The 8,732-nt window shown below is 40.6% G+C and overlaps 1 pseudogene; it reads right to left on the minus strand.

Annotated features, from left to right (window-relative positions):
* Positions 1-547: 547 nt before the first annotated feature.
* LOC100612495 (keratin, type II cytoskeletal 8-like) lies at positions 548-2,611 on the minus strand (annotated as a pseudogene).
* Between the last annotated feature and the right edge of the window lie 6,121 nt (positions 2,612-8,732).

Consider the following 8,732-nt stretch of genomic DNA (forward strand, 5'->3'; position numbering starts at 1 on the left):
GTTTATTTTCTACATGGGGCATGAAGTAAAAATTATTGGGAAGCATAGATTTGCATGATGATGGAAAAGGGAAAGCCTAAAGCCACGGATAATAGCTAATAAATTAATATACAGTGTGTTTACTGGAGTTGTATGCATTCTCACAAGAGGCATTCTTTCCCTACCAGTTGAATGTTCCTAGAAGGTCACACGTCAGTTAAACTCCACTATTTTGTCTTTTAGTGACCATGCTTGAGCCCACTTGTTCAACTCCTGAGATCTTATTAGGAAGCTGCTGAAAACATTTCAGGTGTTATTATCTATCAGGAGACTGCCTTTCCCTGGCACTGGCTGAGACGTATTTTATTGTATTGTATTGTATCGCATTTTTGGCAGAGCTAGCTGAGGCTTTATTTGGAAGAAAAAATTGTTTCACAGATGGAGGCATGGGCAGGGGGTACCCCAGGCAGCGAACTCCCCTGATGGGTAGGCCGAAGGCTAGGGCTGAGCCCAGTGAAGACCTTAGCCCTCAACCCACCCATGGTGGGAGTGACCACCAGTGTCTGCCTCAGTTGGGTCTCCTGTTCCCTGTGCTCCGCTGAACAAGAGCCTCTGCCACAGGCTGTGGGGCAGCCACAGGATGGGGTAGGCTGGGAAGGGCTGCCATGGCCATTCTCTTGGGCAGGAGATCAGACGACTTAGAGCCAGTTTCCCATCGTGGGTCTCAATCTTCTTCACAACCACAGCCCTAGAGGAGCTGGTACTCCTGAAGAAGCAGGAGCCTGTGCCAGAGCCAAAGCTGAAGCCCAGGCCATAGCTAAGGCCAGGACTTGTGAGGCCTCTGTAGACCAAGTTCAGCCTACCTGAGCAGACACTGGTGATCTTCATATGGATACTCATGTTCTGCATCCCAGACTCCAGCTGGCTCTCCTCTCCCTCCAGCAGCTTCCTGTAGGTGGCGATCTCAATGTCCAGGGCCAGCATGACATTCATCAGCCCCTGGTATTCATGCAGCTGTGTGCCATGTCCTGCTTGGCTCACTGCAGGATGGCCTCCAGCTCCAACAGCTTGGTGGCCTTAACAGCCAGCTCCCCATGCTGCTTGGCCTCCATGACGACAGCTTCCAGGGAAGCCCCCTGGCCTTTGAGGCCCTCAGTCTCAGCCTGGAGCCCACTGATGTTGATACAGGATTTTTCTCGGCCACTTTGCCAATCAGAGACCTCTGGCTGGTGATGCCCCTGTTCAGGCATGGGCTCACCACAGGAGACAGACACCCTGTCTACTCAGCCAACCAGGCCATGCCTGGCTTGCATGCTGGCGTGGATCCCATGGCCACTGAGACTGTGCACTCAGCCCCTGGCAGGAGGGGGTGTATAAGCAAGAATGCAGGGTCTGGCCAGCTACTCCAAGCAGGACTTGCAGCTGGACCAGGTGTGTCACAAACAACTCCTATGGTGGACTCTGGTGTCCAGGTGAGGGGAATGCAGTGGCACCCAAACCAGGGTGCCTGTGATCCCAAAACTCTAGATGGGGTGTTACAGCATGGTAATAGCTTCCTCCCATGGCTCTGGAACTGGCTTAAACCCGTCGCTGTTTCCCATTGTGTGGGATGGCTGCCCTCCACCAGCAGAGGGCAAAGGGTCACAGTGTTATAGCCTTCTTTCTATGCACATTCAGTGAGTCCCAAGTTCTTGTCCCACATCCATAAAGAATGAGGTTATGCTGAAAATTGAAAGGTGAGGACTGTGGAGAAGAGTTTTATTAAGTGACAAAACAGCTCTTAGTGGAGAGGGAATGCAGGGTGGTCTCCCACCAGAAGTCAGGTGGTCAGTCTCCCAGTAGGGCTGGGTCCAGAGCTTTTATGAGCTCAGAATGGGGGAGTGCATGCTGATTGGTTTGTGAGTGTGCAAAAAATGCTAAAACAAAAGCTACACTCAAAGGTGGGTACAATAGTGTAAAAAACAATTAGGGAAGAGTAGCTATATGTAAAATAGATGAAGGGTAGGGATCAAACAGAGGAAAGCATGCCAAATGGGAAAAGGTTCTCAATCTGGTCTGCGGACTTTCCAGGGACTTGTAGCTAGGCTTTAAACTGTGTTCAGCTTGAAACTTGGGTTTCACCAGGGACCAGCCCCTGTATTCCTAGGATTTGTCTGCCTCCTGCCACTAACAATGTTACAGCTCATCTCAGCGATGTCCATCTTTGTGTGACACAGCTCATCCCCATGCTTCTCAGCCAGCATCTGCAGCTCCTCATGCTTGATCTGGTACATGCGCTCAGCCTTGGCCAGGCTATGGTTGGCAATCTCCTCATACTGGGTCTTGACCTCAGCAATGATGCTGTCCATTTCCAGGGAGTGGCTGTTGTCCATAGACAGGACCACAGATGTGTATGAGATCTGGGAATGCAGCTCACAGATAACCTCTTTATACATCTGCCTGCCTGAGAAACTTGATCTCATCAGTCAGCCCTTCCAGGAGAGATTCTAGCTCTACCTTGTTTATGCAAGTTTCATTCCACATCCTTCTTGATGAGGACAAATTCATTCTAAACCTCTGTATGTTTACTGATGTCACCCTCGTACTTATTATTCAAGTCCTTCAGCAGCCCCTGCATGTTGCCAAGCTCTGTCTCCAGCTTCAGCTTCTCCTGGCCCAGAGTGTCCCACTGCCTCCAAAGGTTGTTGATGTAGCTCTCAAGCATGTTGTCCATGTTGCTCTGGGCTGTCTTCTGCTGCTACAGGAGGCTCCACTGGTCTTCAGCATCTTCTGCTGCTGCTCCAGCAGTATACCTTGTCGATGAAGGAGGTAAACTTGTTGAGGGTGTTGATCTGCCCCTTCTCCTGGGTGTATGTGACCTGGATGTTGGAGTCCACCTTTGGCTTAAGGGGGCTCAGTAGGCTCTGGTTCACCATGATGGCTATGATACCCCCCATATCACTGGCCCCACCATAGTCTCCACCCAGACCCATGCCAGTTCCCTGCCCACCCTAGAAGCTGCTGCTACTACCCATTCAGGAGAAGTTCAAGGAGTTGTTCCAGGCCCACACATGTAGGAGTAGCTGCTGAAAACCTGGGGACCAGAGATGGACACCTTGTAGGACTTCTGGGTCACCCTGATGGACATGGTGAAGGCAAGAGTGGAGGCAGGCAGGCCAAACCAAGGGCAAATTTGAGGAGTGCAGAATCTGCTTCTAGGTACAATTATCACCTTAGAGAGAGAGTTAGCAACCACCTGATGGTCGCCTGACATTCCTGGTTTTGTGGTGGGGGGGCCTCTCCTGCCCTGCTCATGTCTGACTAGCTGCCTACTGTTACAGAATGCCTAACCCAGCGATGCAAAATGCAAATACATTGTCCTGTAGACCTGGTAACATAAGAACTTAAAATGAAGAAGAAAATTCTATAGTGAGCACAAAGACATCATATGCCTATATCCCTTATGTTAAAATATGACTCTGAAAATAGGTATTCCTAACGGCACTGACCAGATGGCCCTGTTCAAATGCAAGTTGCCAATCTGAACCACATGAAGTACCAATGCAATGTGAAAGCCATTTATTAGCAATGCAAATGTCAAGCTACCTCTGATTTTCCCAAAAGCAGGATAAACAAAATAAATGAGCCATTAGGAGGCACAGGTGAGATACTCAGGCTTCAAGAACCCTGCTTTGATTACTTTGAAAGGCAGATAAAGGCAGCATAACAAGTTTCCACTTGAACAGAGTGTGTTTATTCAGCTTGATGCAAGTCAGAGGAAATAGCCCTAATAGTTTTGAATTGCTATAAAAGGTTGTATGCACTTGTCAGATTTATGCATTTAGGCCATAAAAGCAAAAGAGTCTTACAGAGGCATTTTCTTAATTAAGCAATTCAGGTATAAATTCAAAGACAGAGAAGAAATGCAAGCTTCACATACACCAGAGCATGTGCCCAAAATGACCTTTCTCTTACTTTTACCCTAAGATTTCCTTTTCATCCTTCAACACTAGCTCAAATATTTCTGCCTCAAGTGAACTGTCTCCTGAACCACTCTACCCATCACTTCTGCCAGCTAATGACTTCCAGCAACTTGTACATCCCTCCATTGGAACACTTTGCTTTATAATTATTTATTTAACTTCCTCTTCTTGTGTTCTGTGATGTCTTTGAAGGCAAAGATTGTATACTATTTGTGTCTCCAAACCTCAGAAGCTTTCACAGAAAAGATTCTAACAATGTATATTCACAACCAAAATCAAGAAAAAGAGATGATCCCTAATACTTTAGTTTGCTGGATTTTTGTTGAGCTCATAGTGATGCTTATAAATTTGACACTATAATGCTAGATAAGTATTTTAAAGGGTAATTGTACAAAGAGGGTAAAATCATGACTCTCATGGGGATAGACATTGAGCACTATTAAATATTTTATTCAACTATAAATTAGAGAATCAGGCAGATGTCACAACTTTTCAATGGAGAAGTAAAACAAGAATAAATGTGTATAGAGTAAACTTTCCTCAGTAAAGAAATGTTGAACTTCAATGATAAAACAAAGCAACTGGCTTTTTTTCCATGAGAGGAGAATGGAGGAAAGTCAATTGAACCTCCCCACCAGACATAATTCATTTGCATTTCTAGGAACATGAATTATTTCGCATTGCTATCAGTTATCTACAATTTGCAAAGTTATAAAATACTGCAAAGGCTAGACTTAGATAACCTGGAAGTGCATTGCAATGAGTTTAATATTTGTGTACCTCCAAAATTCATATGTTGAAAACCTAACCCCAAGGTAATGGTATTTGAATGTAGAACCTTTGGGAAATAATTAAGTCATGAGAGTGGAGTCCCCATGAATGAGATTAGTGCCCTTATAAAAGGGACCCCAAAGAGCTCTTTCTACCATGTGAAGATACAAGAAGTCAGCCATCTACAACTAACAAAAGAGCTCTCCACAGAAACCTACATTACTGGCACCATGATCTTGGACTTCTAGCCTCCAGAACTGTGAAAAAATAAATTTCACTTGTTTGCAAGCCACTCTGTTTATGGTATCTTGTTATAGCAGTCCAAGCTGGTAAGACAAATCTGCTCTAATCTAAATAATGTATTGTTTTTCATAGGAGACATCCAATAATCTTTTTTATTTAGTTCAAATTTTCTTACACTGTGTCATCTTAAAGGTAGACTGTGAGATCCTATGTTCTTTCATTGAAAGGTCAACATATGATCAAAAATTGTTTTTGTCCATTTGTAAGACAATATTTCTAAACTCCTCTCAACATGTTGTTATATCATTAGCCCTTCCATAGTAATGAACCAATAACAACACAAACTAACATTTGGGAAATTACTTTTTGCCAAGTAGTGTGAAGAGTGCTTTATCTAAAGAATTTCTTTAATCCTCATGCCAACCTGATGAAGTAAAAATTTCATTATACTCATTTCATAGAATAGAAAACAGCATTAACAAAGCCTCTAAATCACACAACCGGCATGTGACAGACATGAATTCTAAGCAGAAAGCTCTATCTCTACTGTCTAATATTGTAGCCAATAGTCACATGGGGCTATTGGGACTTGAAATGTGGCCAACTCAAATTCTGATGTTCTGTAGGCAAAACCAGGCAATAAATTTTTAAGACTTAGTACCATAAAAATATTTTGAAATTATAATGGTTTGGATGATTGAGTTAAATAAAATATATCATTAACTTTACCATCTGTTTCTTTTTACGTTTTAAAATGTGGCTACTAGAACATTTTAAATCACCTATGTGGCTCACATTATATTTGTATTGACTAGCCTACTCTCTTACTGGCAGACTTGAAGGACAGAAAATTGCCAACAAAAATCAAACAAGCTCTCTTTTTAAAAAATGATATGATTAAAATATTTATGATATCAAAATATCCATCACTATTGTAGTGGACACATGTAATTAGCAGAGAATTTTCTGCATAACTTAAAGAATATTTTAATAGATTCACCCTCATACAAGAAGAGACAATACCACACTTAGTGATTCTCAAATGTCAGCAGTGTTTTTAACACCAAAGATGGTAGTCTAGGGTATGGAGTCATCATGACAGGGAGTAAAGCAGTACCCATACCTGATTTCAGGAGGCCTAGCTTCATGTTCTCAGTTCCACACTGACTTTAGCCGGTAACTACGTGAGTTGTAATTTTCTTATCTGTAAAAGGAAGACATTTAACCTTGAGATCTCTTCCAGCTGAAGAAGCTCTGTGAACATACTGATCTCCACCTGGTACCGTCTTCAAGATGATTTAGAACAGCTGTTCTTAGACTTGAGGCTTGGAGGTCATTATGCCATAGATTGCTGGGCCCTACCTCCAGGGTTTCGATTCAGTGGGTCCGGGGCAGAGCTGAGGATTTGCATTTCTAGTAAGTCCTCGGGATGTTGATGCTACTGGTCTGGGGAATACATTTGGAGGATCACTGACTTAAAACAACATCACAGAGCCTCTCACATGAGGAGTCATAGGGGCTGCAGTAAGGGCAAAGTAGACTTCACCTACCTCCACTCAAAAGGTGAATTGAGTGTTTGACTTTTTTCAAGCCCTTTTATTGAGGATGATTCAAAGTTTTACATTCTCATTCAGAAAGGGGAGAGTTTAGACCAATAATGACTTTAATGATTTTTTTCCCTGCTAGCATTTGGCCTTAAAATAATTTTTTTTGAGAATTACACACTCTGAAGGGAAATGTCAGATTCTAAGTCGTATTTTTTTTTAATTGGTTGGTATTCTAGTGTAAGCTATGTTGCATTTTTAAATATGGGTGGCGGGCAAAATCTCCACCAACAATGTTATGTAACAGACACACCCACACCTATATTTCTATTGATGATCTAATGTAGACTATTTATTTTCAAAGGATATATAATGATAAAAGGAATGCATTTCCCTTTTGCCTTTTTAAAATTTTATTTACTTTTACATTATTATAAAGTATGTTTTGTGCTTTTTGGGGTAAAATCAGCTTGTTCTAGTTACATTTATAAAATTTAAAAGCTTCCCCTGTTCTCTTAATGTTTCAACATTTTCATTGCTTGGCATCTGGATATTTTTAGGACATAATGTGCAACTTTATGGTTCTATGAGAACACCAACTGACTGTGCAAATATGTATTAAGGCAGTGGGAATTTGGGCTACCTTGTCCAGACGATGCTGACAGAAGCATTGTACACGTGAGATGGCAAATATGATTTTTAAAATAATAATGACAAAAGCATCTACCCATTGGAAAAATAATGTAGATTTCTTTATTGCTGTTCTTTGTTCTATTTTTGTTTTAATAAGTTCGCCTAGATATTAGTGGAAGTGCTGTGGAAATCATGAGCCCTCTGTCTTAATTTCTTTTTTCAAAAAAACTTTAACTTAAATTATCTATTAAAAAAGCTTTGTATTTTTCTGTTAATTTTTCCTGAGGATTCTAATTAAGCCTCATCTCTGTGAGAAATAAAATTAGTAGATATTAATAGTATTCTTTTACAGATAAAAAAAGTTATAAAGTGTTGGTAAGTATTCTTACATCAAACTTACTGGTTTGAAATTATGAGGAAAATTACAAAGTCAATTACCCAGATGGTGTGATGTTGTCAAAACAATCAACAAGGAATGGTTTTATTCCTATTCTTTGTCTGATGTTTGGTTTATGTGGATATAATCTATGTCTCTGGCATGATTAATACCATAGCCATTTTAATACTTATTTTTAAGTACAGAGCTTTCATGATTATTGTGCCCTATCCTCATCATTAATAATGGCCATCTGCACTTCCTTTCCTTTAATGAGTGGTGTGATTTTACTTTGTCATCAGTATGTTCTGGGAATAGCACTGTTACTGCTATACTCAGACAGAAAAGTGCCTGAGGTAATTATGGAACCCATCTGAAATTTCAAAATTAAAATATTTTCCTCAAGCCTTGTAATATGCATTTCAAGCAAAAGCTCACCACCATTTCTAAGTAATAAACGTTCAGGAAAGCATTTTTGCCAGATCAATGATTTTTTAAATCTGAAATGAGTAAAATCAGAAAAAACCATTTGCTCTTCTAACTCTGTTCTTTTAATGGGTACCCCAATTAAAGATAAACTTTATTGCTATTTTTAAGATGCCCTCTGCTTTTCTTATTAAAATGTAAAGTAAACCTGGATTAAGGAGAAAAATGAACCATACTTTGCTAGATAGTAATACCTAATATCAGAGGACTAATGTCTACACATTTTGGTCATGTCTGCATAGTTCTCTAAAGGTTAACTGCTTCTTAATAGTCCGAAATCACTAAAAGCTAAATTTATGTTCTATAGTGCCAAATAATAATTTTGAGTCTGTATTTTTCGTTTTCTCAAGTTCTTAAATTTATATCATTAAACATAATAATTAAGGCATAAGTAGGCTAAAAAGCTTAAATTACTAACAGAAGCCACCAAAATCAGAACTACACTTTGAAGAACAGCCTACTGGGCTCTTTAATGTAAAGTCTGATAATGTTCAGCCATTCTGACTTGTCAATCGAAGGGGGTTATAATGTAACTAATCTGATGTCATATCACACTCTATATCCCGAAGACATTGAACTGATTAAATGCGTTTACTATTATTATTGTTATGTATATTATCATTACACTTCTTAATAAAGACATCCGGTGTCTTTATGATGTGTCCTAGGCATCATAAACTGAGTGTATGATGTGTGTTGGGCAACAGACTATTTCCTATTTGAAGTTAGGCTCTAGAG

Source organism: Pan troglodytes, chromosome 7 (genome assembly GCF_028858775.2).
Source record: "Pan troglodytes isolate AG18354 chromosome 7, NHGRI_mPanTro3-v2.0_pri, whole genome shotgun sequence".
Classification (NCBI taxonomy): Eukaryota; Metazoa; Chordata; class Mammalia; order Primates; family Hominidae; genus Pan; species Pan troglodytes.